The sequence below is a fragment of the Octodon degus genome, unplaced genomic scaffold (assembly GCF_000260255.1).
Source record: "Octodon degus isolate 3935 unplaced genomic scaffold, OctDeg1.0 scaffold00022, whole genome shotgun sequence".
In the NCBI taxonomy this organism is placed as follows: Eukaryota; Metazoa; Chordata; class Mammalia; order Rodentia; family Octodontidae; genus Octodon; species Octodon degus.
This window is the reverse complement of record NW_004524598.1, coordinates 960,405-979,720: the sequence shown is the minus strand read 5'-3', so window position 1 is coordinate 979,720 and position 19,316 is coordinate 960,405. Positions and strand designations below refer to the sequence as shown.

At 38.2% G+C, this 19,316-nt stretch overlaps 1 pseudogene; it reads right to left on the bottom strand.

Annotated features, from left to right (window-relative positions):
- Window positions 1-15,272: 15,272 nt before the first annotated feature.
- Window positions 15,273-19,316, bottom strand: part of LOC101587382 — an 8,681-nt pseudogene continuing 4,637 nt past the window's right edge.

The window sequence follows — 19,316 nt, the reverse complement described above, 5'->3', positions numbered from 1 at the left end:
TCCAGGCTTACTCACCCCAGTCCCTCTACTGCTAAGGATGAGGAATGGCTGGGTGGTGAGTTTGGGAGAGAGATGGGCAAGCACAGCTTCTCTCCCCAGTGTCTGTGGTTCTCCTTTATAGAGGGCACGGGAAGTCCTAGTCCCATCTACTCTTCTTTGTGCAATAGCTCCACTTGCTAAGTCTTGGGTTTTCCAGGGCTGCCAGCAGCCTGGTGCCCAACTCTACCTAATTCTAGGGTTAAAGGTTAGAAAGGCATTGCTGTCATTCACCGAGACCACCCAAAACTCTTCCTTAGTAATAGGAATAATTTGTTCTTTATCTGCCAGTTCTTTGTCTCTTCTAATTGGTTGATGTCTCAGGTAGAGAAAGTGCGGATGTTACTCACTGGCTTCTGTAAACCTCAAAATCTGTTTGAAGCTCAAAAAAAGAACCAAAAACTGAGTTTGGTGGGCAAAATAATAACATATTGAGACATTGAAGCAGAGGTGGAAGAGGTGGAAGAATTAAAGCTGCATAGATTTGGGTGTTCTTCACATGTGGCTGCAGCCTCTGCAACTGTGTTCACAGATAAGTAGCTGTTTTGTATGTATTTACTGAGTTTAAGAACATTCAGGCTTTAAGCAAAAGTACAGGACGCCTTGGTCTTAGCATACTAGTTTGCCAGGCTGTCAATTACCAGCAGAGATGCAAGATTTAGTGTGCATATAATTGTTACCTAACAACGAAACTACACAAGCATCACAGTCAGCAAACAAACACAACTAGAGAGCTCTGAGAGCCTAAGCAGATACAGAAAGGCCAAGTGGCACAAGGAAGCAAAGGATTTCGTCATGAAGAGCAATGTTTCTACATCAGGCTCTGTGTCATATTTGAAGGTACATAAATTATCTGTTGCTTTCACTTGAGGTTTTTCTTGTTTGTTGTATTTTGCTAACTAGATCAAATTTTAAAAAAAATATTAGTGTGTGTTTCAGTCACAATGATTCCATCCATTCTGGAGGGTTGGCACATGTACATAACGCATGCCCTCCCCCTCTATTTTCTCTTCCCTCTATCCTTTAGTCCCCTTCCCATTTGCAGATGATCCATCTCTCCCTTTCCTATTTATATCTTTTATTGAAATAAACCAGATATAAAAGTTTAAATACATATAGTTTCTTTTATATGAGAAATTCAAAGTAAAAGAACAAAATAAATCATTTTGAAACTGTCTCGTTGATATCTGTTTCTCAAGAAAATTAATTTTTAAAACTATGTTTTATGGGAACTACAGCAAAATGGGATGAGGAAGTTTAATTTTAAATTGTTAATGTTAATGTTAAATTGTTAATTGGATAGGTAATGGACTAGATTTATCCAAATATTTCTTTTCATGGCTTTCTAAACTTCAGTCATGAGAAATAGGAAATAATGGAGTTGCTAAGCTTGAATGTGATGAATTACCCATGAGCTCTTACAGGTCTATCCCTAATATTGTCTGTAATCTGCTCTAGATTTGTTACTTGCATAATCGTTTTTGGAATGGCTTAGTTTTTTTTTAATTTTATTATGCATTTAGTACAGGGTCTAAAGGGTCTCGCTACACAGATCAACTCATAATAATTCTCCTGTTTTCAGCCTCCCAAATGCTGGGATTACAGGTGCGCACTACCATGCCCAGTCTGTCACTGTCTCAGTGTGCCCAGGGGACAGGGCCAGCATGGCATACCAGGGATTGAACCCCAGTCACTGCATCTGCCTAAGCAGGCACTTTAATCCACTGAGCTATCCACCCAGCCCAGAATGGCTTAAAAATTTTTGTACAATCAAATTTTGAGGTATCCTTTTCTCAGTAAATTAATAGGAAGGAAGAAGTTTTTAATATGGAGACGCATGCCACCTTCTTGCGCTCAGTGAAAACCACAAAAGAAAAAGGTGACTTCTGAGATCTGTTTTTGGACCATTCTGCCTCTAAGAATCAAGTTTTCTCAAAAATGAAGGAGACATGGAAGATGGATTTTAAAAACTTATTCAATGTTATTCTCAGAACAGGAGCAGTGGAAGCATGAAAATAAATCAAGAAAGACAGATTGTTTTAACTGAAGGAAGAAAGAAATTTCCCTAGGGGAAAGGTTGAGATCTAAGGAAAGAGCTTATGTATATAGTAAGGAAAATATGAGAGTTCTTGAAGGCCAGAATAGATCAAAATAAGAATAGAATTGTAAAAAATAATATTATACTAAAATAGCAATAATAAAGAAGCATTATCTAAGGTATTGAGAGGATGAAGTGAGTTAATATACGAAGAGTCTCTAGAACAGGACCTGTACTTGGGGAACTGTGCTGCTTATTGTCATTACTGCTCAGGGTTTTTTTTTATTAATTTTATTGAGAAACAAATAGCAATGAGACAGTTTCAAAACAGACTAGTAGGACAGTTTCAATAATTCATACATTGCATATTGTTGTTTTCTTAGTGGTTATTCACAGTACAAGATGCAGACATGATCTCCTGTCCATGAAAACTATTAGTACAAATCTTTTTTCTCATTGAATTAAGAGAAAGTAGCTGTATATCTATCCTAACTATTTTATATATACAGATACAACATGGTCCTTCATTTATATCCCCTTTTTTGTTTAGCTTTCTCAGAGATGGGTATTCTATTGCCACTTAAATATTGTAGGCGCATGAATTCAGCAAAATAATCCAATGTAGTCCAGTAACCCATAATAGTACTGGGTTATGCATAGGACTGGCAATGTCAGAAGTTGCTGACTTGAGCCTTTTACAGCTCAGCATATTAATATGGCTTTACTTTTTGTACCTCATTTTTATAGTTTTCTGCTGGGTGGTTAAGATCAAGTTAAAGCAAGACCTGTATAACAAAAAATGTAACTTTTGTATCTGACAGGGTCAGTCAAATCCCCTCAGGATTTAACCTGAAACCCTGTACCACAGTTTGTAGATCCTTTGTGAGTGTCAGCCATGTGGATGAGTCATGGCCATTGCCTGATCAATTTGCTCTCTGTGAAAGCCTGAGAGAATGTTTTCTCTCTATGTGACTCTCCTTGAGCACACTCTACATCATCAATCACTTTCCTCTGTGGCCCCATAATCTCCTTGATCAGAAAATTTGGGACACCACTGAATTATAGGATGTTACAGTACAAGTTCTCTTATGTCCTGAGTCCTCACTCAGCTACTTTCTCTTAGTTCAATGAGAAGAAAGATTTGTACTAATAGTGTTTAGACGAGGTATTATATTTGCATCTTGTACTATGAATAACTACTACGAAGATGGCAATATGCAATGTATTAATTATTGCAACTGTCCTACTAACCTGTTTTGAAACTGTCTCATTGCTATTTCTTTCTCAATAAAATTAATATTGAAAAAGCATTTCAGTACAGATGCAAAGAACAGGGTTATATATGTCACCTATTTTATTGGTCACTGTAAAATTGGCTAGTAATTACACTTTTTCAGCTACATATTTCATCATAAAAAGATTTTTTTCATTTATGTATTTGGTACACAGTCTCCCCATGCAGCTCAAACCTATAATAATCCTCCTGTTTTCAGCCTCCCCAGTACTGGGATTACAGGCTTGTGCCACCATGCCCAGACTGGTTTTCCAGCTCAATGCACCCCAGGGGCAGGGCCGGTGCAGCATGCAGGAGAGGGGATCAAACCCTGGTCCCAACTCTTGCCAAAGCAGGCACTTACTCCACTGAGCTATCTTGCCGGCCCTAAAAGATTTTTATATGGGTTGAAAGTTTTGCTCAGTGGCAGACTACTTGTCTAACATGTGCAAGGTTTGATCCCAAGTACCACAAAATAAACAAAAATAAAATATATCATGTATGAAGCACAGATTATACTTTTCAATGTATAATGTGTATAAAACATACTAATATGATGCTTTATAGTGATTAAATTGGCTCAACTAAGAAACTAAAGACAACATAATCAAGCTAGTAGATACTTAACTAAAAAGATTCATGACTTCTAGATGAAACTATAGGCAAAATATTCAAGCTTTCTGAACCTTAATTTCTTAGTCCTTAAAAATTTATATGAGCAAAACAAATATTTAAGCTAGTGATGGGAACTACACATGTGCTAGCCCAAGATATGGGACATAAATCCTAAGTGGTAATATGCTATTCTATTATCACTGGATGTACAAAAATATAAAACATGAAATAAAGCTTAGTCATGGAATGAGGTATGAGCAAGGAACCTAGATTCCTTTGGAATCTCTCTTTTGACAGCATGTAACCCTTTCAGCATGTCTTTATGGTGAAATACGCTCAGCGTATAGAGTATCTATGAAGTACTTGTAACAGGCTTTACAGAACTAAAATTTCAATTTGTGTAGTCCATTCTTTTCTCATTTATTTGATTCTTAAACAAAAGCACATCTTCCTGATCTGGTAAAAACAGAACTGTCATCTTTTTAAATTTATTTTTTATTTTTTAGCATGAGGGTAAACATCTTTATTTTGTGGAAGAAGGAGAGAGGTACAGATAGCTAAAATCTTGTTCCAAGGTTACTCAGCTGCTGGGTGGCAGAGCTGAGATTTTTAGCTTATGTAGCAACTACAGGAACTTTCTAATTTCTAACCTTCATCATCTCCTCCTGAAAAGGGAACTAAGCAAAATCTTACTGGGATTTAGTGGACCAACGTGAGGATCTGAGGGCTCTGAATGTTCCTGCCACCACTTCCTTTGTTGCCTGGAGTTCTTTCATGAAGGGAAGCCGTTTGGTGATACTATTAAGCATTTTGTCTATGAAGAGCTGTCATCTTTACTTCTTTTACCAAAGTTGCAAAAAGCCTGCCTGAAAGTCTAATTGGGACATGATGTTTTCTGGATAGATGACCCAGGAACAGAGGAAGAACTCTCCACAAACTCAGGCAATAATTTAAAAAAGGACTATAATTGGCAGCCTGCAGCTTGACAGCATTTAATTCACTGACCTGATCAGGCCTCAAAAGAAAATAAGGATAAAATTTCTCAGATTGAGCAAAAATTTTAAAAAGGCTGGATAAAAGGCTGATGGCGGCTGATGAGAGGTTGGCTCATGGTTTTTCCCACAACGTGATGCATCCACCTCGTGGAAGTGCATTTAGTGTGAAATCCAGATAGAAGGATGAAGAGTTTTTCTGTTACACTAATACTTTTAAGTTTAAAAAAATATAACCTTAGGACCTCTTGTTGGTATCCCTGAATTTAAGTAGGTAAGTCATAACAGATGATATAGGGCCTGACAGATAGCTCAGCGGACTAAAGCATCTGCTTAGGCAGGGGACAGTGGGTGGAGTTTGATTCCCAGTGTGATGGCGATTGAGACTGGGCATGGTGGCACACACCTGTAATCCCAGCACTTGGGAGGCTGGGAAAACAGGAGGATCACTACAAGTCTGATCTACCTAGTGAGATCCTGTATGTAGTGAGACCTTGTAAACCCTATCCTAAATACATTTTTAAAAAGAAAATCAAGAATCACGGGCGATATAAATTAAAGTGACTTAGACACAGGAAAGAAGTCTGAGAAGATAAAACAGCAACATTAGAACAATGGCAGGTAGGAAGAGAGTTGCAGCACATTTTTAGTGCAACATCTTTGCAATGGCAGGGACTGTAGATTTTCAAAGAATTTCCTGAAGAAGATAGGAAGTATTTATTTCTACTGTGATTATACTATTTGCTGCATAATTTGAAGCATTCAGTGCACAATGAACATGTGGGGCTTTCTTTCCTAAATTCCTAAAGACCACATGAAGGTGTCAGTGGTGCGAACACCCTGATGCGCAGGACACAACCCCATGAAGCCCACTGTGGTCCAGGCTTTGATGACACTTTGTGTTCAGCAACAACACAATGCTTTAATAAATCCCAATTGTAAACTGAAAGACAGTGCCGAATAAATTTTCTGTTTTTCTTAGTTTGGTTGTTAATCTTTTTAATTTGTAGGACCTCACAAGAAACTTCAATAAACTAATGTTCAAGCCCTGTCTTCACTGACTTCCAGGAGCCTTCTTGGGGTGCTTTCTTCATTTCATGGAGTTATCCCAGAAAACAGAACAGGGAGACTGGGAGTTGTGACACCAAAAAAGAAGAAATCAATGTAATGGCTGATTTTCTGTCCAGGTGATAGCCTGACTAGGCTGTCAAGTGGCGGATAAGACCTTATCTCTGGGTGGGTCTGCAAGGGCGCTTCCAGAAGAGATTAGCATTTGAACTGGCACCCTGAGAAAGGGACCTCTCATGAGTCTACTTCAATCCTTTGAGGGTCTGATAGAAGTAGGTGCGAGATTACCTCTCTTTTTTTGAGCTTGGACACTTAACTGCTCTTGCCCTCAGACTGCTGGCTCTGGGCTCTCAGGCCTTTGGATTCAGATTGGAATTTATACCACTGGGCCCCCTGGTGCTCAGCTCTTCTGGTTTGGCTTGGAACTTCACCTGCTTTTTCGGGCTTCTTGCTCGCAGATGGCAGATCATGAGACTTCTAAGAGTCCACACTCCCATGAGCCAACACTTCAATCATAAGTCTCTTTCCATATACATAGATCTCCTTTTGCTTTTTGTCCAAAGAACTCTGTGTCTATTGCAGAGGGGGAGTTACAGAGCCAATCCGTGCTATGGGAAACTGAGCCCCTTGAACTCCTCTGAGGGCCACAGAGATTGTCCCCCAGTATTATACACCACAGCTGAGAGGTGAAAGGGAGGTTTTATCCTCTGGGTTCTGTGACCAGTTGGGCAAGTGTGCCTTTTAGGGGGTTGTTAACCCCTTGGTCTTTCTGTAGTGTACATGGAGTGGCAGGAGAACATTACTGCAGCTGAGGCTGGGCTACACCTATGTCAAGCTGGCTCGCACAAGGGGTAGAAAGGAAAAGAGGCCCCAAACAGTGAATCTCTGTGCTCACAATCAGGCAGTAGCATCCCCAAACTGACTTTAGCTAAAACTTCTTGTTTCCCAGAACAACTATCAACATTTTTCTGGACATATGCGTGAAGCCTGGAAACAAGCCACAGCATCTAAAATGAAGAAGTATAGTCAGTAGAGTTGGCTATTCTTATTCAAAGAAAATCCCACACTGAGAAGGCCAGTGTGGAAAGGTCTGGAAGAGCACTGGAAAGGTTAGATCACAGGAAGAAAGCCTGCACCCAGCCAACAGGCAGTAATTGACTTAAACATCCTCCCACAGACAGAAGCTCCAGGATACAGCCCTGCTAACCGTGTGCAGAGCCAGCTCTCCTGAACTCCTTCAGTGTGTATTCATAAAGTTCTGTTGGTCATAAATTGATACTAAATGAGACTTTTAAAATGACTATTCGAGGAGACAGAAAACAGTACTCTCTGCCTGCAAACTGGTAGTAGGAAAAGTCTTAAGTAAACTTGGAAATAGCTAAAAATTACACAGAGAGAAAGCATTTCCCTGTTTAAGATAATTCTAAATACTCTGAGCCTCTGAGAATGCTGGCACCAATTTGTATAGGCATGCTGCAAATAAATGTCTTATTATATTTGTTATGATAGTAGAAATCATAAAACAATCAGCACTGGGGGGAAAGCACCCCCTAAATATCCTTGGTGCAGGTGTTTTGATTTTGATACAATTAGCACAGAAATCAATAAAACAAAAACAGTTTTCACATAACTAGATTATAACATTTATTTTTACTTAGGAACTCTATATATTCATTTTCCATCAATTATTTGCTATAAAAAATTGCTTTCACACATAGCTCTACATCATTTTTTCCCATTTTCTCTGCTAGCCACCAGCATTCACTTAATGTTGTTAGTGTCCAAGGTCCTCAGCTAAGAGCTTGTGTCCATGAGCTCTTTGTATACTTAGCACAGCAACAAAGCTCTGCCTCTCATAGAGACTATAACCGTACTAGCAAACTGACACAATTTCTTGTGCTAAAGAAAATATTTTACGCACGTTTTTCAAAAACCATATTTATTTTAAGAGTAATTTAAATCACTTGAAAATGTTTTTATTGGCATTTTCAAAATGCAATTGTCTTGCTCTTAAATGTTTATTTGTAATTGAAAAATATGACTTTCAATATTGCCTTTCCATCTGCTGTAAGATGTGAACACCCACAGAGACTGTATGTTGCCAATTTCTTTATGTTCTTTTTCATTACAACAATATATTTATACTCATAAATATGAAATGTCATACAAAAACAACTCCACACCATAAGTTTAGAAAGCAAGATACCTTGAAACCACAATATAAGCTCATGAATAAAACTGCCTATTCCCCTGCTGTGTTGCATTTAAATGTATCTGTAGATATTATTTTTGATAAAAATAGTATTACAACAATAAAATTGTTTTAGATCTCACATAGGCAGGATTTCCCCTTGCAACATAAAAGCTTTTGACCTTGGACTGGATCTTCCAGTCCTGCAACATAAAGAAGGTCATTTTGCATTCTTCCGCCCCTTGTTCTATAGGCAGTCACTGTGAGTCTACCTAACTGATATGATTGTAAATTTTCTCTTTGCCTTATCTGTCATCTAAAGGTAGAACAGAGTATATTAGAACTCTCTCTCTCTCTCTCTCTCTCTCTCTCTCTCTCTCTCTGAGTCTGCTTTGCATTTTAAAGTTTATTTTCAATTAGTTTTGGTTTTTTATTAGTATATATTAGTTATACAGAACAATGGATTTCATTTTAGTATATTCACATTTGCACTTAGCGTCCTTAATTCAGCAAATCAAGTTCCCGAGTCTCAGTTACCTGATCTATAGAATAAGGCTGTAATAACACATGAGGGTATGATACCAGAAGCCCACTATCATCTTTAAGTGTTGCAATTAAATGCTGTCATTATAGTTTTAAAATAGGTTTTCTTCAGGGAGAGATGGCCTGAAAGCCTTCCCACACTTTCCAGTTAAGATGGCAGATTGAAAACTTGCATTATTTCATGCCTCAAAATTCCATTAAAATCACAGTAATTGCTGCCTCTTCTCACTTACATGTAGAAGAAAAAAGCTTGATCTGATAAAAGCAGAGAATGGAACAATGATTACCAAAATTAGGAACTGGGGAGAGAAGTATAGCAGACAGAGTGTCAGGGTAACTGATTGACAACAACTAATTGTATACTTCAACATCACAAATAGGAAAAGATTTTGAATGTTTCCAACCCAGAGAAATGACTATGTCTAAGGTGATGTATATGTTAATTACTCTCATCTGATTGTTACATTGTGTATATAAGACCAGCCCTTTAGCTTGTATTATATATACATATATATATTGAAATATTACACTCACACTGTACCCCATATAGATGTACAATTATTATGTCAATTAAAAGTGAAATACACATTTTAAAACTTAAGGTTATTAAATATTTAAAGAGAAAGGATCCGAAGATATATACTCAATGATGAGTACTACACACAGCCAGATCAGGCAATTTTGAAACCACTAAAGGTTGCCTGCAGAGCTAAGAACAGATTCATCTGTCTTCTGTCCTACTTGGCTTCTAGAAATTTCAGTAGCCTGACTCTCTAGCTAGACAGGGAATGTGACCTTTCCCAAAGGAAATACCTAGGAGATTGTAATTCTAGTACAAGTGCCAATTTCCTCCAGTAGTTTCACTGTGTTAAAGACTTGAGGCTTTTTTATGTGTGTGTCAAAGGACAAATTACAATTTAAAGATCTTAATGGACTGATTTTTTTTATCCTATGCTCAATATTCCGTTCTATAAAACACAATGAGTATTCCATTCAGCCACACAAAAGAGGTTGGTTTTATAGACAGAAAGAGCTGAAGAAAGCAGAAACCAGAAATTAAAAGTAATTGGTCATTTTCAACTTGCTTTCCTAAGACGGCGGGGAGAAAGAATGACAAACAACAGAAAAATAACTGATTGGCTAACATCAGGCTACATTAGATTACTTGTGAGAAGATTAAAACAAAAGAAACTTCATTATCTTGGCAGTTACAATGGTCCGCTTGGGAAAATCAGTAGTCGTCTCCTAATTCTCATTTTTCAGACTGGATGAAGACTAAGTTTTAGCTTTCTCACCTAGAACAGCTCAAGTGACTCTATTTTGATTTTTAACCTCATCTACTGGGGACTAAGCAGGAGCTTAGTCCAAAACAATGGACTCTTGTTGATTTTTTATTAAATAATAGTTTAATATCCTCACCAAATACCTCATCACTTCTCATTCAAAATTTTGCAATGTTCATTTGCTTTAAGGTTTGCAGCAAAACTCAGCAGTGACCAGTTACCAATGGAAAGACTGGGTAAGCAAGGAATTGTTGGAGTGTCACACACGTAGTTGGATCCGGAATCTGTAGAGTGTTTCTTCCTAGTATTAGGGAAGTATAATTAAAAAGCAAAATCCCATTATAACCAAAGGAACTTTTCTGTAAATGTAGAAGGGAGAAGAACAGTTTTACTAGTAAGCAATTTTTAACAAGAACTTAAAACCCATCACAAGCAGACACTGCAATACAAAAGAAGCCACCGTAAATACAAAAAAAAGTGTCTTTTCCACAGGTGAGTATGACCCACTGCATTCATTTTCAAAATAAAATTGCTGATTTTCTTATATCTTTATGACTTGAAGGCAGGTGACAATTGAAGAAAAGCTCAGTATTTCCCAGAGGCTGGAGATTGGGCATTATCTTTCTTCGTGATTACACTACAGAGAGACGACTTTCAGGTCTTTAAAAGAATATTTCTAAATTATAAGTCTGGCACAACCTTTAATTAGAATTGTACGTCCCACAGGAAGGCAAAAGAACTGGGTGAAGGGGACCGCATAAAACACCTACAGAGGCTGGATATGAGGTCTCACAAAGAGCATCATGCCTGGAAAATGTGCTTTGAAAGAAGATCTATAAAGATATGGGAACACAATGTCTCTCTCCAAAAGTCTTGTATAATTTAAGATTTTTCACTATCATTACAGGATCCTAAATAAAATGAGGAAAATTTTGTCCATCACTCCATCACTCAAGTTGAATTTCTTAGGACTGGCGAGACAGCTCGGTGCTTGCTTAGGTAAGTGCAGGGGCCAGGGTTCGATCCCTGGCACCACATGCCACACTGGCCCCACCTCCAGGTACCCTGTGCTGGCAATGGAGTCTGGGCACGGTGGCACATGCCTGTAATCCCGGCATCAGGCAGGCAGAACACGGGAGGATCACTATGTGTCCGAGCTGCGTAGTGAGACTCTGCAGAAAAAAACAAACAAAATCAAACTGAATTTCTTCCATGAGGAATGGGAAGAAAGTAATTAACACAAAGGTATCCACAGTGTTCCTAGCACACTGGCTGAGGAAAGGAGAGACTGCTGGTCTGTGGCCCGAAGTCACCTGGCCAGCATCAGGAGCCCCACCTTTATGGCTCTGGTTAGCGCCCTTCTTTTTGTAGCCTGGCAAGACACGTTCCGCTGAGGTCATCAATCCTCAGCAGGAAAACTGCTGTGTCCACTGCTGTCCTGTACGCTGCATCTCCACGACCCAGCGCTTCCCTGTCCCTCAAAGCCCGTCTCCCTGTTTACACCCCACGTCTCACAGCTTTCCTGTGTGTGTCTGGCCTAAAGAGAGGGCAGCAGATGAGGCTGGCGTCACACTTCTGGATGAGCCTGTGAGGGATGACCTCCAGCACCCGGGCTACAGCCACCACTGGTCCACAACGGTCCTGCTCTTCGATTTTTCTGTCAAGGCATGGGCCACAGTCATCTCAGAAGTCCTTCTGCTGACACCCGCTGAGGGTTGGAGCACGCTGCAGCACACCTCCAGTGTCCTGGAGGTAGCGCTCTACTTCCAAGAGAATTTCTCTTCTGGCTCCTCCGAGAAGAATGGTTCAGGCCTTGGGCCCTTGCACTCGGTGATGATGAAGTACTCGTCCCCAAATCGCTTTATTGCCAGTAGGCCTGCTTCTGCCCCCACGTCGGCTTCTCTCAGCTCTTTCGGCCGGCTAACTATCCCCCCGCCACAGGCTCTAGCAGTCGGGTTATTGCCTGTTGTCTGAGCTCTACGGATGCTGTGCTATAGGCCCACAAGAGGTGGTGCTGAGCTAAATCTGACACAGGCTTTTCTGTGATGGCAGTGACGGGCTCCACCTGGATGACGTCCTCACAGGGCTGCTGAAGGCACTCCTTCCATCTGGAGGAACAGGGCAGAATCTTCCTCTCCTGTAATCTCAGTGTCAGTCTGGCTTTGTCCTTTCTTGTCAGCACAATGCAAGAGTTCTTTGCATAACACCCCACTCGTGAGTGGGTCACACCCTTGTTCATCATGATGTGACGTAGGACTCTGAGACTTTAGTGAGACCCCTGGGTACCATTTCCAGGATCAGGGAGCTCTCCGTTCCATTTGCCTCCTATGATGAAATCTAAGTCATTTGGGAAAGAAAAAAATAATAATAATTCAAAACAGCTATCTTATTTTCCAAAATAGCAAAATGTAACATTCTTATACTAAAATATAAAAGGTAGACTCATCATGTTTACTTAGTTCCTATTACATACCAATTACTGCTACATGTAAGCATCACTGGGAAGATCGTTATCATCAAAGAAATGATAGTATAGAAAGAAAATCACACAAGTAGGCCAACGGTACTGCCCAAGAAGGATAAGTTAGAAAAGCAAATACAGGATGGTATGGACGATGCCTGAAATCCACATCAAGGGTATTGACTAAGCTCTCCAGAGGTAGAAATGTATTTCATAAATTCCTGTATGCACTCCTAGAGCATATCTTTAGTCATCTATCTCAAAGGGATGGCCTAAAGATAGACTAAAAATTAACTCATGTGTGAGAAAGACCTAATGTTGAGAAATGTTTTCAAAAATTAAGATGTTATTTTACACCTATTCTAATTTAATTTAATTTTTTTTTTCAGTACCAGGGATTGAACTCAGGACCCTGCACTTGCCAGGCAAACACTTATTCTACTAAACTATCTCCCCGATCCCTTCTAATTTAAATTAAAAAGAAAAATAAGAGATTATTGCATTTTTAAGTTATTCAAATCTCTTAGAGGATAGTTTCTTAATGGTTTAGTGTCAGCACTTTACTGAGTAAAGGGACATTTCCAACAAAAGAATTTCGATGAAATGAGTATGTTTTTATTTTTTGTTATTGTTGTTTTTAATAACAACAGCAAATTCACTTAAATGTCTTTAATTCACTTGCTATAAATTAGGTGAAGTCAGCATTCTTAGTTTCCAGGACACTATAAATACATAGCAAGTGACAGTTAATGGTAAGTAGGGTGTTCTTTAGCGGAGCTTTTTGAAGTTTAACATTAGTGTGTGTTGAGAATACTCATCAGGTGGAAATTAATCCTCAACTTGGAAATTTAGGTGTAATTGCAACTAATCATTTGATTGTATAATTGCCTTCATCTGATATGGGCTGTTTCCAATGGCTGTAACTTTGTAATTAGATCTATATGTTTTGAGTAACAAACTAATCCACTAACACTGCAATTATTTTTTCACTAACACTGTATTATCCACACATAGAACCATTAAACAATGAAGTTAAAGGCAATATAGTTCCACACAAAAGTACTAAAAGAGTAGTTTATAGGTCTCAATGGCCCTCCCCAATTCCTAAGCAGGATATTAGATTTTACTTTTATTAAAATAAAAATAGATTTATCTGTTTTTAAATTATAAGATAATAAAGCTTTAATTTAAAAAATGCTCTTATAATTCAGAAATATGTAATGAATACACATGAAATCAATCTAATATGTTCACTTAGAAATAATCACTTTTCATATTTTCTAGATTTCTTGCCACTTACATAGATTACATTTTATAAGAAGTGGATAATTTTTAAAACTATAACCACTAATTTTATATATTTAGGACTTTTTAATTTATTTTTTATTAATTTTATTGAGAAATAAATGGCAACGAGACAGTTTGAAAACCTATTAGTAGGACAGTTTCAATAATTAATACATTTCATACTCTCTTCATAGTAGTTATTCATAGTACAAGATGCAGACATGTTATCCTGTCCAAACACTATTAGTACAAATCTTTCTTCTCATTGAATTAAGAAAAAGTAGCTGTGTATCTATCTTATTTTGAATATACAGATACAAAACGGTCATTCATTTAAATCTCCTTTTTTGGTTTAGTTTTGTCAGAGATGGGTATTTCAGTGCCACTTAAATATTGTAGGTGCATGAATTCAGGAAAATAATCCAATGTGGTCCAGTAGTCCATAATAGTAGTGGGTTATCCATAGTACTGGCAGTGTCAGAAGTTGTTGACTTGAGCCTTTTACAGCTCAGTATATTAATATGGCTTTACTTTTTACACCTCATTTTTATACTTTTCTGCTGAACAGTTAAGATCAAGATAAAGCAAGACCTACATAACAAAAAATGTAACTTTTGTATCTGACAAGGTCAGTCAAATCCCCTCAGGATTTACCCTGAAACTCTGTATCACTGTTTGTTTTTTTGGTTTGTTTGTTTGTTGATTTCCATAGTTTGGCTTTATTCTGCAGTACAGAAATCATTTGGAGCCATTTTGAGACAGATATTGAAATAGAGGCTGCAAATCAATACGGCATTGCAGCTTGGTCCATCGAAGAAGCCGCACCTGGGATACAAAAGATGGTTCTACGTTTTGCCTGCTTTATAGATAGGTTTCTTTCCCCTGCTCTTAGTTTTCCTGGGCTAACAGTTACTGACTGGCTTTCCCCATACACTCCCTTAGTCTGGAGTCTGGTTAGAAGTACATGTCCACGTGAACCAAATTCGTGGCCACACTATGTGGGCCCTGCCCATAATTATTTGACATAACACAAAATATGTATATAGGGAAAATGTACGGATGCTGTGCAAAAGTAGAGGATATTCAATTTAGAATCTCCTTAATGTCAAGATGGCACAGCACGCATTGTATGGATCCTCCTCTTGAGCAGCCGAAGCACAAAACTGCAAAATCTACACTGATTAAAAGATACAAATACAGTATCAAGCTCTCTGTATTGGTATCATGACTTTTTTAAAACTTCCTTCATTAGAAAAAAGCCAGCTTCGTTAAACTGAACAGAATGGTAACCAGTCCACCTGAATAGCCACTCCATGAAAAGTTAATACTTAAGATTAGACAGATGAAGGGGAATATTAACTGGAATAGCAATCTTCCATCTCCATTGTGATTACAAAAGCATGCCTTACAATATTGATTTCATACAATATGTATTATTTGCCAAATTTTAAATTTGTCCTAATTAGATGTTAACATTTACTGTTGTTAGTCTTCCCCATAAATGTCATTTTTCTTGCACTTCATTTCCTCAAAGTCAAACTCAGATCCTGTCATCCTTTTACAGATGTCTTTAATGTCATCACAGGTTGTCTCAAAGTGAGCTGTAGCGTCATATGCAGGGGAAATAAAGATCTGAGTGTCTGTTCCCAAATCTTTTGGTACAAGGAGGTCACTGATGCTAACAAACTTCTGTTCCATCTGTTTCAACAACTCCAAACCTGGTCTGATTTCTTTCTCTGGTTCCTTCGTTTCTACACACTAACAATGGCAATGTACTTCCCTTGTGTTGCCACGTTGTGTGCAGACGAAATCATGCAAACATAGATATCTGATTTTCGATTAACTTGGTTCTGTGGAATAATTATCTGACAGGAATTGGCATCATTAGTATTCTTGATGGGGTGGCTGAGGATGCATATAACTCTGATCACCTGGCCTACTTTTTCTACCTGATCCTTTACATAACTTGGGTCACAAATGAGCTGCTTATAACCAGCGATCTCTCCTTCAGATTTTACACCAACCACTTTTCCATTCTGCACAATTATTTCTTCAATTGGTTTATTCGACATGTAGGTACCACCATAAAGAGCACTTAGCCTTGCAAATCCTTGTGGCAGTTCTCCAAGGCCATATAGTGGATAAAGGTATGGGCTTTTGCCGTATCTTGCCAAAGACTCACTGTAAAATTTAACTGCTAGTTTCAAAAACTTGCTAAAGATTCTCAGGATCATTGCCTTAACCATCTTCTGTATATAAATGTATGGTTTTTGCCCCTGTCATGTTTCCTAGCTTTACTCCTTGCACTCCCTTTGTTGTTTAATTCTTAAGTTCTCACTTTCCTTTTAATTATGTTATAACTTTCTATTTTTATTTCTTCTTTCGAGTTCCTACACTAGGGAGACTACACAATATTTACACATGTGGGTCTGGTTTATTTCACTTATGAGGATATCTTCAAGTGGCATCCACTTAAATATAAAGGCTTCAAACTTATCATTCTTTATAGCTGAGTAATACTCCACTGTATAAAGTACCGCATCTTTTTCATCCATTTCTCAGGTGATGGGTATCTTGATTGTTTCCAATATTTGGCTATCACAAATTGTGCTGCTATAAACATAGGTGCACATATATCACTATGATATAATGTTTTCAGTTTATTTAGGACTTTTTTTAAAAATGTATTTATTTATTTATTTATTTGATATAGTTCAGACTCAAAGTGATCCTCCTGTCTCAGCCACTCCAGCGCTAGGGTTATAGGCATGTACCACCATGCCCAGTTTCAGGTCTGGCAAGGAACACCTGGGGTTCCAAGGCTGGCACAGCATGTGTACCAGGAATCAAACTAGCATCCTTGTGCTTGCCAGGCAGGTACTTAGACTGCTGAGCTATCTCCCAGCCCCAAGACTTCTTACAGCTACATTGGTTGTTTTAACAAAAACTTGATCATTTGTGAACACTGCCTTTCCTCTCATTTGTTTTATTATTAAAATAGAATCTTTATATATTTCTTGTCATATATGTGGTGTGTATATATATATATATACATACATATGTATATATATTCTCTATTTATATAAACTTTCAATTTTTGAAGTTTCCACTTTTTTTTCTATTATAAGAAATACCTTAGGAAGCAAAACTTTTTATGCACTATTTAGTTCATGAATTCCTACACTGAAATTCCTGGGCCAAGGATTATGTATAATTTATGGGACTTGGCTGGTAGTAAGTATTTTCTAACTTGACTTGTGAGTTCTCTTTAGACATTAAAAATATTAACAACTTAGAAATATGTTTCCTACATTTACATATTTTTATTTTACTACATTTGCTCTCCAGAAGTTTCAAATGTTAAGTCACTTAATCTACCAGTCTTGGCCTCATTTGTCAATGTAAGATCCTGTATATATGTTTCTGAACCCACATAGGATTCTGATGTTGAAGGTTAAGTCTTTGAAGGAGGCCTCTGCCCTACTCCCTTCCCCCATTGTTCTGGAGCTCAGCTGAGCTGCGGCCAGCACTCCCACAGTCATAAAAGGTAGGCAGACACAGGACACCTACGAGGACCTGTTGAGCCCTTCCTTGCCTTTGTCTGAGCTACCTACCTTCCCCCACTTTCTCTGAGCCCCACTGAGCTGTGCACACCTCTTCCCATAGTACTGAGACCCTCAGTGAGCACTACTCTACCCTCCCACTCTCACGGGAGGCTTGCACACCTGCACCCTGTCCTCTTACCACCTCTGCCAAGTCCGGGTGAATATTGTAAGCTTTAAAAATGTCCAAACAAAGGAGCATAAAGCAATCTAAGACCTCCAGCCAACCCAGAACAAGTCCAGGGACAAGGTATAGAAGAACTTAAAAGCCACACACATGAAATTTCTAAAATAATAGCAACTGAAGTAAAGAAACAACTCCATCAGGCTATAGAACAAATCATATCAGAAATAATACCCCCGGTTAAAAAAAAAAAAGAAATGACAACAACCATGAAAGAATTGTTCAGCACATCTAAAGAAGACATAGATTAAAAATATATAGGGGAATATGAAAATGATGGAAACTCTGAACAAACAATACAGGAGAAAAATGGAACATATGAAACTTATTCAAACAGATATCTAGGATATTAAGATTTCCATTAAAAGCTGGCAAAACTGCTTGAATGAAATTCAAGATGGAATTTCAGACCTTGAAAATAGCATTGTAATTAGTGAATGCAAAAGGAAAGACGTCTTCAAAATAGCAAGAAACCAGGAAATAATGCAACAGGTGCAAGATGATGCAAAGAAAAAATTATAAATATAGGTGTCAATGAAACAGCACCAGCCAACACAAATGACATAAAAAGATATGCAGAAGTCATAGCAGAAAATTTCCCAAGTATTGGAAAAGGATCTGACAGTCATAAACATGAGGCATATAGAACTCCAGTTAGCCATAGTCAAAATAAATCTACACCCAGACACATAATAATCAAGATCCCAGAAATATTCACCAAAAGGACAGAATATTAAAAGTTGTTAGAGGCCAGCCAGATAGCAGATTAAATCACCTGCTTAGGCAGATGCAAGGGCCAGGGGTTCAATCCTGGGCCTGATATGCTGCCCCCACCCCTGGGGTGTGCTGATATGGTGATTGAGACTGGGCGAGGTGGTGCACACCTATAATTACAGTGCTAGGAAGGCTGAAAAACAGGAAGATCACTACTAGTCTGATTTGTGTAGTGAGACCCATAGACCATGTACTAAATACATAAAGAAAATAAATCTTTACAAGTTGTTAGAGAAAAGAAACAGATCAACAATTAGGGAAAGCACATCAGAATCATGGTAGATTTCTCAAAACAAACTAAATAAAGAAGAGATTAGAGTGAAGTATTTCAGATCCTGAAAGAAGACAACTTCCAACCCAGATTGATGTACCCTTTAAAACTATCTATCAAATTTAATGGAGAGATAAGATACTTCAGAACAACTAAAGAAATTCATGACCATCAACTCAACCCTAAAAAGAGTACTGACAGACATTCTACAAAGAGACAAAAATGACCACAACTTCAAGATTAACAAATGAAAGGAAACACCAAGCAAAGCAAGTAATTAAATAAAGGGGAAAAGTAGTGAACCTACAGCAGGAAAATAATATGACAAAAATAAGCCAATGCAGATCAGTTATAACTATCAATGTAAATGGCCTCATTTCATCAATCAAAATAAGCAAACTGGCCAGGGAGACAGCTCGGTGGTCTAAGTGCCTGCCTAGCAAGCGCAAGGTCCCGAGTTCCATCACTGTAACCATATGCCACTCTGGCCCTGCACTAGGCCAGCCACCAAAATGGGGTATGGTGGTGCATGTCTATAATCCCATTGCTGGGGAGGCTGAGACAGAAGGGTCACTAGGAGTCTGAGCTGCACAATGAGATCCTCTACCAAGTAAATAAATAAATCTTCTTAGAAGAGGAAGAAGAAGAAGAAGAAGAAGAAGAAGAAGAAGAAGAAGAAGAAGAAGAAGAAGAAGAAG